The sequence below is a fragment of the Dendrobates tinctorius genome, unplaced genomic scaffold, assembly GCF_039654945.1.
Source record: "Dendrobates tinctorius isolate UK_male_01 unplaced genomic scaffold, ASM3965494v1 ptg000003l, whole genome shotgun sequence".
NCBI classification, from domain to species: domain Eukaryota; kingdom Metazoa; phylum Chordata; class Amphibia; order Anura; family Dendrobatidae; genus Dendrobates; species Dendrobates tinctorius.
In genome coordinates this window covers 95209350-95224134 of record NW_027361671.1, presented here as the reverse complement: position 1 = coordinate 95224134, position 14785 = coordinate 95209350, and the positions used below count along the sequence as shown (strand labels likewise).

At 41.6% G+C, this 14785-nt stretch overlaps 1 long non-coding RNA gene across 1 annotated transcript; it reads right to left on the bottom strand.

The window, feature by feature from the left end:
• Nucleotides 1-6634: 6634 nt before the first annotated feature.
• LOC141092618 (uncharacterized) lies at nucleotides 6635-13062 on the bottom strand. Its single transcript, XR_012232862.1, has 3 exons — nucleotides 12972-13062; nucleotides 7028-7224; nucleotides 6635-6858 (listed from the first exon to the last, which is right to left on the bottom strand). It is a non-coding gene; the product is annotated as an uncharacterized lncRNA (long non-coding RNA).
• Between the last annotated feature and the right edge of the window lie 1723 nt (nucleotides 13063-14785).

Below are 14785 nucleotides of genomic sequence, written 5' to 3'. Positions count from 1 at the left end.
GAATTGGGGTACCAGCAGGATGGGGAGTTTATGCAAGTTAGCAATAGATGGGGACAATGTAGGAAAAGGGAAAAGTCAAATGTATCTTTGTTGTAAACTCTGCGGACCAGTCATAACTGGAAGAAGTCATTATTACAGTCTAGGTCAGACGGAAAAGATAAGAAAAATTAAAAGACCCCACAAAAAGAGAGTCATTGTTAAGGCACAGTCTATAACTGGCCTGTAATCTATTAATATGATTAGCAGAACTGGTATCTACAACTATATGGTGTAATATCGGTTTTGGTCTTCGTATAGTTTAGTAGTTTTTCAGTAACAGCATGGTTATCTGTTGAGTTTCCTCCTTTGCCCATTATAGTTAGGGAGCACCGTTGTCATCGTAAGCATTGCAAGCTATGATAGGGGTCCACTCAGATGTGTGTCCCCCCCAACTTCCTTGTGCTGAACCTCATGCTATGCCTTTGCTATGTCTCTTTGGAGATTTTCACATTAGTATTGCATGAGTATCATGCGAATATGAGTAAAATTAAATGAATTAAATGCTTCTAGTTGGTGTAAAGCCTTGATAATATATGTATATCCTTGTTACTATACAAAGGAAGGGAAATGCTCATCATCCAGGGAATAGTCTTACAGCATAATGGTTTAATAAGGTAATTTTTCACTTACGCAGCAACAGCAATGTAAAGTGCACATTGTTTCAGCACTTGTTACTATCATAACTGTATATCCACATTCTTTTTATTGTTAGTTGTTTTATTGACATGTTGTGATATCATAAATAATGTTATTCACATTTTAATAAAAAGTGAAATGTACTGATATAACACTTTGCCCAGCTCATTTATGCTTCCTGCAAATTCCCAGATCAGCTTTCTTTCAGAATTGCTTCACAAATGCAGTCTCTGAATATTTCAGTAATATTTAAAAAAAAAAAAGAAAAAGTTGTGCTCAGCACAAGTGTTCTGTGATTATAAATGCTTCCAATTTGGGTAAAGGAAACACAGCATATCCATGGTAACTCTGCCTTCTGTCTTCCTGGGATCTCCATGTACTAATTAGCTATGTAATTAAAGGGCACAGTATTTGAAATGAAAATAATTTTTCTTATGGAAACAAACCATATAACTATACTATTATTCAGAATCTTAATTGATAAATTCCAGCTATTTTCTGTCTCTAACACCTACTACTGACCAGAGTATATAACCAGTAGGAGTCACGTGCACTGTAAGGAGTTTAACTTATGGAATAACCACCCTTTTATGTATATATTCATACACAGCAGGTGAAATAAGTGTTGAACATGTTACCTATGTTCAAGTAAATACATTGCTAAAGGTGCTATTGACATGAAATTGTCACCAGATGTCGGTAACAACCCATCCAATCCACACACGTAAAGAAATCAAACCATAGACGTCCATAAATTAAGTTACATGTATTAATAATAATAATAATAATAATAATAATAATAATAATAATTTTTATTTATATAGCGCCAACATATTCCGCAGCACTTTACAATTAAGCGGGGACATGTACAGACAATAAATTCAATACAAGTTAAGACAATTCAAACAATGACATTAGGAGTGAGGTCCCTGCTCGCAAGCTTACAATCTACAAGGAAATGGGGGGACACAGTAGGTGAGAAATGCTTGTTAATTCAGGTCTGGCAATTATAATAGGGATTTTCATATAAAGCTGCATGATCCGGTCATCAGCCCGTGTGTTTAAGTGCAATAGACAAGTATCAAGTGCAGTTATGTGCATGAAGGGTGTGGAGACAGATGAATAGTAGGGTGCAGATTCAGAATAATATTTGGAAGGAGGGAACAGGGCAAAGTTAGTTTGCTGAGTAGTTGATGTGATAGGCTTCTTTGAAGAGATGGGTTTTCAAAGCGCGCTTGAATAGGTCAGGGCTAGGTATCAGTCTGATCGTCTGGGGAAGTGCATTCCAGAGAGCTGGAGCAGCACGAGAGAAGTCTTGGAGACGGAGGTGCGAGGTTCGGATTACGGGGGATGTTAGTCTTAGGTCATTTGTAGAACGGAGGGCACGTGTAGGGCGATAGACAGAGATGAGAGAGGAGATATAAGGCGGTGCAGAACAGTAGAGAGCTTTATGGGTGAGAGAGATGAGTTTATACTGGACCCTGTAGCGAATAGGTAGCCAGTGTAATGACTGGCATAAGATGGAGGCATCGGTGAAGCGGCTGGACAGAAATATGACCCTGGCTGCCGCATTCAAGATGGATTGGAGAGGAGAAAGTTTGGTAAGAGGGAGACCGATCAGAAGAGAGTTGCAGTAGTCCAGACGAGAATGAATAAGAGGGACAGTAAGAGTCTTAGCAGTTTCAAAGGTGAGAAAAGGTCGGATTCTGGAGATGTTTTTAAGATGCAGGTGACAAGAGCGACTGAGTGATCGGATGTACGGAGTAAAGGAAAGTTCAGTGTCGAATATGACCCCAAGACAGCGGACATGCTGCTTGGGAGTTATGGTTGAACCCTCCAGGGTTATTTCGATGTTAGGTAGAGTGAGGTTAGTAGAGGGGAGAAACACAAGAAGTTCAGTTTTAGAGAGATTTAGTTTCAGATAGAGGGAGGACATGATGCTAGAGACAGCAGACAGACAATCCTTGGTATTTTGAATTAGGGTAGGGGTGATGTCAGGGGAAGAAGTGTATAATTGGGTGTCATCAGCATAGAGATGATACTGGAACCCAAATCTGCTGATTGTTTGTCCAATAGGGGCAGTGTATAAAGAGAAGAGGAGGGGGCCTAGGACTGAGCCCTGCGGGACCCCGATAGTAAGGGGACGAGAAGAGGAAGAGGAGCCGGAAAAAGATACAGTGAAGGAGCGGTCAGAGAGGTAGGAGGAGAACCAGGAGAGGGCTGTGTCCTTGAGGCCTATAGAGCGGAGCATAGTGAGGAGGAGCTGGTGATCCACAGTGTCAAATGCGGCAGAGAGATCCAGGAGAATCAGCAGGGAGCAATGACCTTTCGATTTAGCTGTTATTAAATCATTAGAGACTTTAGTGAGGGCAGTTTCAGTAGAGTGTAACGAGCGGAAACCAGATTGTAAGGGGTCAAGAAGAGAGTTATCTGAGAGATAGCGGATTAGACGGGAGTGGACCAGGCGTTCCAGGAGTTTAGAGATGAAGGGAAGGTTAGAGACAGGTCTGTAGTTAGCAGTGCAGTTCTGGTCCAGGGATGGCTTTTTAAGTAAAGGGGTTATGATGGCATGTTTAAATGAGGAGGGAAATATACCTGAAGAAAGAGAGAGGTTAAATATTTTAGTCAGGTGAGTGGTGACCACTGGTGAGAGAGACTGCAGGAGCTGTGAAGGAATAGGGTCACTGTTGCAGGTTGTAGGCCGAGCAGAAGCGAGGAGCTTGGAAACTTCTTCTTCTGAAACAGGCTCAAAGATGTCTAGTGAGCTTGAGGTGCGGCAGGGAAGGGGATCCAGGCACTGAGGAGATAGGGCTGAGATATCCTGATGGATGTGGTTGATTTTTTCTAGGAAATAAGTGGCCAGATCCTCACCGCTGAGGTTGGTGATGGGGGCCTGTACTTTAGGTTTCAGGAGGGAGTTTAAGGTTTCAAAAAGTCGTCTTGGGTTGTTGGATAGTGAGGTGATGAGGGTGGTGAAGTAGGATTGTTTGGCCAGATGAAGGGCAGAGTTATAGGTTTTGAGCATGAACTTATAGTGGATGAAGTCTTCTGCTAAGAGAGATTTTCTCCACTGCCGCTCTGCACACCTCGAGCATCGCTGAAGAGAGCGTGTTTGCGTTGTGTGCCAGGGCTGCCTTTGTCTGTGTCGGGTTTTTCTGCGTATAGAAGGTGCTGCTTCATCTAGGGCATTCTTCAGTGTATTATTGAAGTGTGACAATGCTATGTCTGGACAGGAGAGGGTGGAGATGGGGGCTAAAGATGTGTGGAGATTGTCCCTAAGCTGTTGGGTATTAATGGTACGTGTATTCCGATAAGTGTGGCAAGTGGGGGTGTCCCGGGTGAGGAGACAATTCTTGACAGAGAAGGAAAGAAGGTTGTGGTCCGAGAGCGGGAGAGGCGAGTTAGTAAAGTCGTGCAGCGAGCCGGGACGGGAGAAAACCAGGTCCAGAGTATTCCCGTCCTCATGTGTAGGAGAATTAGTAAACTGTGAGAGGCCGAATGAAGAAGTTAGAGAAAGAAGATGAGAGGCAGACTGGGAGAGCGGATCATTGATGGGGATGTTAAAGTCTCCCATGATGAGGGTGGGGATGTCACAGGACAGAAAGTGAGTAAGCCAGGTGGTGAAGTGGTCTAGAAACTGGCGGGAGGAGCCTGGAGGGCGATAAACGACCGCCACTCGTAAGGAGAAGGGCTTAAAGAGTCTGACGGCGTGGACTTCAAAGGAAGGAAATGTAAGTGATGGAACCGGGGGGATGACCTGGAAAGCACATTGTGATGAAAGCAGCAAACCAACACCTCCACCCTGTCTGTTCTCAGGTCTGGGGGTATGTGAAAATTTCAGCCCACCAAACGAGAGAGAGGCAGCAGCGGTGGTGTCTGAATGCTGGATCCAGGTTTCTGTAATAGCCAGAAGGTTAAGGGAATTAGAGAGAAAAAGATCGTGAATGTAAGTCAGTTTGTTACACACAGACCGTGCATTCCAGAGAGCACATTGGAAAGTGAGAGGAGAAGGCATGCACTGAATGTTAATAAGATTAGCAGGGTTTCTATATGCAGCTGGAGGAGAGTAATGTATGCTGGTGGATGGAGGCCCAGGGTTGGGGGAGATGTCACCTGCAACTATTAAAAGGAGAAAAAACAGAAAAAGCAGGTGGTGGGATGATTTGTATGAACGTTTTGCGTGCTGCATGGAGGTTTTGGATGGTTTGGTGTGGGTAAGAAATGTCAATAGAGCCTCAGAGTTAAACATGGGAGAGGGGAAAAGGGAGGGGTGGATATGCAGAGAGTGCACAGAATGTGTAAAAGGGCAGGCGAGTTGTTAAAAAGCAGAAGTGAAGACAAATAAGCAGCAGGTTAATATGATCAATGCATACGTAGTACGACTGACCAAGAAGCAAGCGTGCATGAAAAACTTATGCACCTTACCTGTCTCCTGCCCTGTCCAACTGCATTGTCTAACTGCAAAACACTTGATAACTGCAAAACACTTGATAACTGCAAAACACTTGATAACTGCAAAACACTTGATAACTGCAAAACACTTGATCCTGTTGCACGCGTAAGCCCGCACGCGTGCTATCCCAGCCAGAGCTAAATATATATGAAATGAAATGTCTGCTAGCTTCAGCCACCAAAAGGCCACAATCAGTAATTAACCAATTAGCACAAGGCCAGAGCAGGCATTACTATGCAGGGTAAATAACTAACCCTGGACAAGGCCATCAAACTGAGAAAGGGAGAAAAAAAAACACCTTTCTACACTTCAAAGCAGAAACCAAATAGATAAAAAATAAAGACCCACCACAGGAGTGATGGAATGAAATACCATAAAAATATCTGGCACTATATGATGCAGTTCACACTTGTCAGACAGCATACATGGATGATGGAATGAAATACCATAAAAATATCTGGCACTATATGATGCAGTTCACACTTGTCAGACAGCATACATGGATGATGGAATGAAATACCATAAAAATATCTGGCACTATATGATGCAGTTCACACTTGTCAGACAGCATACATGGATGATGGAATGAAATACCATAAAAATATCTGGCAATATATGATGCAGTTCACACTTGTCAGACAGCATACATGGATGATGGAATGAAATACCATAAAAATATCTGGCACTATATGATGCAGTTCACACTTGTCAGACAGCATACATGGATGATGGAATGAAATACCTGTGTGAAGAAGAGAAGAGAGGAACATCAGCTTCAATGCATTGTCTAACTGCAAAACACTTGATCCTGTTGCACTTATAGAATCATAGAATCATAGAATCATAGAATCGTAGAGTTGGAAGGGACCTCCTGGGCCATCTGGTCCAACCCCCTGCTCAAAGCAGGATTCGCTAAATCATCCCAGTCAGATGTCTGTCCAGCCTCTGTTTGAAGACTTCCATTGAAGCAGAACTCACCACTTCTCGTGGCAGCCTGTTCCACTCATTGATCACTCTAACTGTCAAAAAGTTTTTTCTAATATCTAATCTGTGTCTCTTCCCATTCAGTTTCATCCCATTGCTTCTAGTCTTTCCTTGTGCAAATGAGAATAAAGTTGATCCTTCTACAATGTGACAGCCCTTTAGATATTTGTAGACAGCTATTAAGTCTCCTCTCAGTCTTCTCTTTTGCAAACTAAACATTCCCAAATCCTGCAACCTTTCCTCATAAGACAGGGTTTGCAGACCGGTCACCATTCTGGTCGCTCTTTTCTGAACTTGCTCCAGTTTGTTGATGTCTTTTTTAAAATGTGGTGCCCAAAACTGGACACAATATTCCAGATGAGGTCTGACCAAAGAGGAGTAGAGGGAAATAATGACTTCACGTGATCTAGACTGTATGCTTCTGTTAATACATCCTAGAATTGCATTTGCCTTTTTTGCTGCTGCATCACACTGTTGAGTTAATCTGTTGCACGCGTAAGCCCGTTATTAAGAAGTTATTAAGAAGAAATGACAAATGGAAAATGTATTGAACACGATTACCTAAATTTAATTAATAAGTCGTACAAAAGTCTTTGCTGCTGATGACAGTTTCAAGAAGCTTTCTGTATGGAGAAACTCAGCAGGTGTGAATTTGGCCCTTTCTTCCACACAAACACTCTTCAAATCCTGAAGGTTCCGTGGGCTCCTTCTATGAACTCTGAGCTTGAGTTCCTCCCATTAATTTTCTATTGGATATATAAATGTGTAAATATTTTTTTCCATATACAGTTGCATTGAAAAGCAGTCAAAATCACTTTAAGATATAGTTAAAAAGGAACAACACACTTATATCAAAATGAAATAATTTCAACACAATATGTTTGACTTCAATAGAAAATATCTTCAGAAATTCACCTATTATTTACTGTAAATCAGGTTCTTGTGTTAATTTTTTTATTTAATCTTTTAGAGAATGGCAACTGTCTTCAGAGTAAAATTGGGGTACTTTGCAGAATCTAAGGTTTAATTTACACATATCCTGGTTTGTTTCACACAAGTTCCTTTACTCCTTGTTTCCATGGGTGTTCCTTCATGATTTTGCTGCCTTCAGTCTGAATTATTAAAAATAAGAAATGTAAAATCATTGTAGGAACAGTTGTGTTCAAACTTTTTAGTAGTACTGTATATCGAATGTTTTACATTTTATATACATAGGCATATACTGTACATAACCAGGCCCATTCTTCCCAGAATTAGTGTCTGATCTCACAAATACTCTTCTGGAGGAATGGGAAAAAATACTAACAAACAACTCAGAATCTTGTAGAAATATTTGCCAGAAGTATAGCTTTTAGCTACAAGTGGCCTATGTTTTTATATGGGATACTATGAAAGTTACTTTAGGAGAGCTATCTTACAGGGTGAAAGAAATCCAAAAAATGAGGTTTCTCAGCAAACCTCATTTGGTAGAAGTGTTATTCCTGGGCCTTAAGAAATGAAGTGAAAGCTAGGTTGATAGTGGGACCTTCTACTCCTTGAACTTGTATTAGGCTCAGTTGAAGCTAAATTAATTATATTTTTGCATTGATTACCAATAAAATATGGTCTGATTGTATATAAGTGTGACTTGGAAAAAAAACCACAATCGAGCTAAACTTATACCACGTGTGACAGAATCACTGGTGAAGTGATGGAGCAGAGATACGTGTCACTGCGCATGATGGCGTCAGTGATGTGAAACCAGAGTAGTTTCCTCCAGCACACTACATGCTGAAAGGCTTAAAGGAGAGTTATGTTATGGACTGGTTTTAGTGGATACAGTGGGAGGGAGGGGGTCCACCGTATCACCAATGTATCTCCACCTGCAGTGTCCTGACAGGACCTGTGTGATGTTGGTGTCATGTGATAATCCCGTGATGGAGGAATCACATGGTCTGGGCTTAAATGGCTGACTGCCAAAGTTTCCAGCATTCAATGGTTCCTGAAGAGATAGGACTCCAGGAAGTTGTGTGTTAAACCTGAACTGTGGACATTGCTGCCTGTGAACGGGCTGATCCCGCTATGAAAAGGACTTTGTTTTTTGTTTCTTTGTTTTGCTGTTTTGCCCAGAGGGCTGTCTTTACTTTCTCAGCTTAGTTTATGCTACTACAATAAACCAAGCATTTTCTTAAAGAGGGGCACATCCTATCTATGATAAGTTTACTCTTTCATATTGGGTTTTTGTTAATTCTCTGTATCTACTGTGAAATGAATACCTGAGCATAGAATCACATAATAAGCCAGGAAAATCATATATCTTTAGAGATAGCAGCAGTTTAGAGTACTAGTCATAGTGACAGATATTAATGTTGAATTTGAATACTACTGTATCCGTATGGTCTACTTTATGCCTGCAGGGAATTCCTGAGTTGTCTGGATAGTTATTTAAATTATTTAAATTGTTTCATTTATTTTCTTCATCTATATTACTTTCCCACCTATATTGATAGGGTTAAGTAGGGAAGTGATGGTTAGTCCTCATTGAGTGGGGGCACCAAAAAATTTGTTCTTATAGGGTGCCAACCTCCACAGCAAGGCAGGTTCAGGATCAGGTTTATAGCAGAGTTTTGTAGATTTTGAATTGGTCTTTTTCTTTATTTTGGTATTTAATCAATTGTATTCACTGGGTAGGTGTTTTTTCACTTTGGATTCATTAAAAATTAATGTTTTAGGGGAATATATGTTCACCTTTTCTTAAAGAGACATTTCTCCAAAGACATACTGATAGGGAATATAGATTGTGAGCCCCACCCGGGACAGTGATGAAAATGTGTGCAAACTGTAAAGCGCTGCAGAATATGTTAGCGCTATATAAAAATAAAGATTTATTATTTATTATAAAGAGACAGTTTTCCAGTTATACCTCTGTGTCCAGCCGAGGAGCCGCTCTACCACACATGGAAGCAATTACAGTATATTGTTCATGTTTTGATTAAATACATTGAGTAAACCTCCACAGTGCAGGGAGAAAAAGTAGTTGAACCCTTGAATTTAATAAATTGTAGATTCCCTTTTAGCAGCTATCACATCCACAAAACATTTCCTGTAGCTGAAAAAAAAAATTCTCAACCTTGCTTGGGAAGTTTGGACCATACATGCTGACAAATGCTTTTTCAGTTCATAAGTATTGTTTCATCTATATATGCAACATTTTCCTAGAAGCATTGAAGCATCGTGGAACATCCAGATGGGCTTGGGCAATATAGAGACAGGCTTCCACTATTTTTAGGACAGCAGCGACTTCTTTTATATTGTGCTTCAATCAACAAAATCTTGTTCCATATTTTAGGCAGTCTTTTTTAGATTTGCTATTTGTAATCCTGGAATAATAGAATCAGTCCTGCACTTTTTGCACTTGTAGACAACTTGTCTGAAAATAGATTAATGTACACCTGTTCTCTAACAATACTTACTACTGAAAGTGATTTTCTCCAAGTGAGGGATTCAACTAAAGAATTGTGATTCAGATGAGCATATTCATCAGTAACCAGGCTTTGTATGTGCGGGGCATTCATTAAAGATTTCACCTGACCCCCTTCTATTTAACACAGGATGCTGAAACTGCATATGTGTAACGATATAAGTCTCTATAGGTTAAGTACCAATTTGCAACTCAGAACGGATATCGGTCTTGATTTTACAGTTGCTGAAGTGGTGTGAGGTCTGATAATGGACCCAGTGGAATACAGAGCAGCCATCAAGTTCCTTTACTTGAAAGGCCACACACCAAAGGAGACGTTCGATGAGATGAAAGAGGGTTATGATGATGATTGCCCATCATATGATGGAGTCAAGAATTGGCATCATCAATTCAAATGTGGCCTGACTTCAGTGCAAACAGCTCCAAAATCCATAGCAACCCCACTCTGCTATTTATAAATACAACCATGCAGCAAATGGAGGTCGCCATTTTAGAAAATCACCGCATAACCATTCACCACCTAGCCCAAAACATGAAGATTAGTGTGGGGTCCATGGAAAAAATCATCCAAAACCATCTTCACATGCAAAAAGTATCCGCTCGCTGGGTTCCCCGGCTGCTAACTCCTTTCCAGAAGCAGAAACGAGTCGAATGCTCTCAGGCTCTATTGAGGATGTACCAAGGAAACCAGGAGGACTTTTTCAATAGACTGATCACACAGAATAAAAGCTGGGTCCATTGCTATGATCCTGAGACTAAAGTCCAGTCAATGCAATGGAAGCATCATGGCTCACTGCCTCTAAAGAAGGCATGTGCCAACCCTCGGCACGCAAGGTCATGCTTACAGTAATTTGGGACTAGAATGGAGTAGCATTGATGGATTTCCTGGGGCATACTATGCTTCACTGCTGTGAAAATTGTGGTAGGCCTTCAAAACCAAGAGACGTGGCATGCTTACCAAAGGTATGTGCCTTCTGCAAGACAACGCACAAGTTCACAACTCACATGTTGCCCAAATGGAAACATGCTCCTGTGGCTTTGAAATTCTATCATATCCTCCTAATTCACCTGACCTCGCACCATCAGACTTCCACCTCTTTCCAACAATTAAGTTATTTTTGATGGGCAAATATTTTTCAGATGATGAGACTCTGATTCCTGAAGTCACAACGTGGCTTTTGGAGCAACCTGCTCCCTTTGCAGCAATTACAGCATTACAGACCTTTGGCATTCTAGCAGTTAATTTGCTGAGGTAATCTGGAGAAATTTCACCCCATGCTTCCAGAAACCCCTCCCACAAGTTGGTTTGGCTTGATGTGCACTTATTGTGTACCATACGGTCAAGCTGCTCCCACAACAGCTCAATGGGGTTGAGATCTGATGACTGCACTAGCCATTCTATTAAAGATAGCATACCAGATGCCTGCTTCTTCCCTAAATAGTTCTTGCATAATTTGGAGGTGTGCTTTGGGTCATTGTCCTGTTGTAGGATGAAATTGGCTCCAATCAAGTGCTGTCCACAGGGTATGGCATGGCGTTGCAAAATGGAGTGATAACCTTCCTTATTCAAAATCCCTTTTACCTTGTACAAATCTCCCACTTTACCATCACCAAAACAACCCCAGACCATCACATTACCTCCACCATGCTTGACAGATGGCATCAGGCACTCTTCCAGCATCTTTTCAGTTGTTCTGCGTCTCACAAATGTTCTGTGTGATCATAGAATCATAGAGTTGGAAGGGACCTCCTGGGCCATCTGGTCCAACCCCCTGATCCAAACACCTCAAACTTGGATTCATCTGTTCAATCTTCCTCTGTCCAATGTCTGTGTTCTTTTGCCCATATTAATCTTTTCCTTTTATTAGCCAGTCTCAGATATGGCTTTTTCTTTGCCACTCTGCCCTGAAGGCCAGCATCCCAGAGTCACCTCTTCACTGTAGATGTTGACACTGGTGTTTTGCGGGTACTATTTAATGAAACTGCCAGTTGAGGACCTGTGAGGCGTCATTTTCTCAAACTACAGACTCTAATGTACGTGTCTTTTTGCTCAGTTGTGCAGTGGGGCCTCCCACTTCTCTTTCTACTCTGGGTAGAGCCTGTTTGTGATCTTTTCTGAAGGGAGTAGAACACACCGTTGTAGGAAATCTTCAGTTTCTTGGCAATTTCTCACATGGAATAACCTTCATTTTTAAGAACAAGAATAGACTGTCAAGTTTCACATGATAGTTCATTTTTCTGGCCATTTTGAGAGTTTAATGGAACTAACAAATGTAATGCTCCAGATTCTCAACTAGCTCAAAGGAAGATCAGGTTTATAGCTTCTCTAATCAGCCAAACTGTTTTCAGCTGTGCTAACATACTTGCACAAGGGTTTTCAAGGGTATTCTAACCATCCATTAGCCTTCTTACACAGTTAGCAAACACAAAGTACCATAAGAACACTGGACGCAAATGTGAACCTAGCCTTACATAGTCACCTTTATAAAAGACTCCTGTCCACAGACTCAATTAATCAGTCAGACTCTAACCTCTGCAACATGGACAAGACCAAAGATCTTTCTACGGATGTCTGGAACAAGATCATAGACCTGCACGAAGCTGGAATGGGTTACAAAACTATAAATAAGATGCTGAGTGAGAAGGAGACAACTGTTGGTACAATAGTAAGAAAATGGAAGAAATACAAAATGACTGTCAATCGACATTGATCTGGGGCATCATGATAAATCTCACCTGGAGGGATATCAGCCTAAAACTACACAGGGAGAACTTGTTAATGTTCTCAAGTCAGGTGGGACTACAGTCACCAAGAAAACCATTGGTAACACATTACACCTTAAAGGTTTTAAATCCTGCAGTGCCCGCAAGGTCCCCCTGCTCAAGAAGGCACATGTGCAGGCCCGTCTCAAGTTTTGCCAATGAACACCTGTATTATTCTGTGAGTGACTGGAAGAAGGTGCTGACAGATGAGACAAAAATTGAGCTGTATATATATATACTATATATCTGAGTTAAGATATAGGAATGAACCATTTATTAGTGGGGAATTCTTGTTCCACATGTGATTTATTGTTTAATGTTAAAGTACTTCCCTATTTTCTTGGAAATGGACAAATGACAATATAAAATCTTGAGCAATCTCTTAGATTGTTTTGTAAGTGACAATTTTCAAAGCCCTTTCTTTAGCATACAAAACGTTTAATTTCTAGGAAACACGGTGGGAAATCACGAGGTGTGTGGTTGGCATGACTCTGCATTTGCTGTAGCAGGTACAGCATGATAGCGTTAAGACAGGACAGGCAAGGAAATGCTTGGCAGTTTTAAGGGGATATCCCGGACTTTAAAAAAAAAAAAAAAACATGCCTAAGCACTAACTGGCAGGTGGCTGCTACTTACCTGCCTGTTGTGCGTGGCGTAATTTTCTGCTGGCACAGAGTGGTCACAGACTTCTGCCTACTGACTTTTCATCAACAGAGTGGCAGTTTTTTTTCCTGTTGACAGGGCGGGACTACTGGCATTATGCTGATTTACAGCCAGCTCCGCTCTGCCTAATTGGGGAAAGCTGTCTGTCAATCAGCATGACGCTAGTAGTCCTGCACTTCCAACAGGAAGAAAAAACATGGCTCTGTTGACAGGGAGCAGCTGCATCTCTGGAAAGAGCGGTCAATGACTGGTGCCAGGTACAACAGACAGGCAGTTGCCTTTGTTAGCAAGTACATGCCAGATAGTCCTTAGGCACTTTTTTATAGTCCAGAATATCCCCTATAAGGTCAGCAACGGCTGCCCCAGCAGCAGCAGTCAAGCGCTATGAAACACAGTGGGGAGCTAGGGGGTGTGTGTCTGGCGTGGCTGTGGCAGGAGCAGAACAGTAGAGAGTTAAGAATGGGCAGGCAAGGAGATGCTTTTCAATTTAGGGTGAGCACCAGCATCCCTGGCAGCAGTAGCTACACTACAGTATATATGACATGATAAACAGTGAGTAGATGCTTGGCAGAGTATGGTCCATTGGCACTGGCGGCAGCAGAACAGTCAACAGACAGGCAGGCAGAAAAATGGTATGGCCGCTTTATTCATTGGTATCAGTTGTTGGTGCATGAAAGTCTGCATTGATCCATGCCTGATTCATTTTGACAAATGCTAGGAAAAACTTAGACTATTTTGGTATGACAAATTCACCGGCACAGCATAACCTATCTGACATGACACTGGAGGTTGGACACAAGAGAACTTCCATAGCAAAGTGAGCTAGTTTTTGCCACTGATCCAAGTTGTTGACTTTGAAATCCATGAGTTCAGGGCTCAGAGTATCTACCTGAGAAAGAACACAGTATAGGTATGAATGAACCTGGATAGGTTGTCACAATGGCAGAAATAACATCTGGTCCATCATGTCAGATATACTGTAGGTGTTCCTGCTGCTGCCTTGGCTACTTTTTGTAGCCCTAATGCTGGCACAGGCAGGGGAACATTGCATCCACATGGATAACAGAGGGGTGTGCTGATTAGTCATGTGGGTATCAGACATTTGCTTGGTGAAAATTTTGCAGAGCAGGTAAGACAGCTTATCCAAATAGTATGCCAATTTGACTTCCTTTCAGAAGATAGAAACAATTACCCTACTTTTATAGCTAGGGTCTAAAAGAATGGCTATCCAATAATCATCACTTTACTTCTTGTTAACATTGCACTTACCCTCCCACAAGCATTGCAGCATACAGCTTGCTATTGTCTAGCAGCACGACCGAGATCTTGGTTGTTTCATTATCATAACCCCACTGCAGCAGTTAGTTGTCATGGCCAGCATCACAGTCATTGTCATTTTCACTTTGAATGTCTGCATTTAATTTTTTCTGCTTTGCTTGAATGAAAAGAATAAGGGTGCTGTGTGGAATTAATGATGTGCCCTGTTGTCAGGACTCGAACCCAGCAGCTCTTGTGTATTAGGTGACAGCTCTTCCCTCTGAGCTATTCAGATTGAATTGACAGTTCCTTGCTAATACAGATACTAGTACCTGTGTTGTTTCTGATTGTCTCAACCCTGAGTTTCTGATTAGCGGCACCCTGTAATCTCCTGATTGAACATTGTACTTAAACCTGCCATTGCACTTCCTTCCTTGTGAGATTAATGAGCTCCCAGCCTTTAGTCAAGCTTTCCTTTCACCTGCTGCTTCATCCAAGATTATACTGCTGCTACCGTGTACCGACCCTTG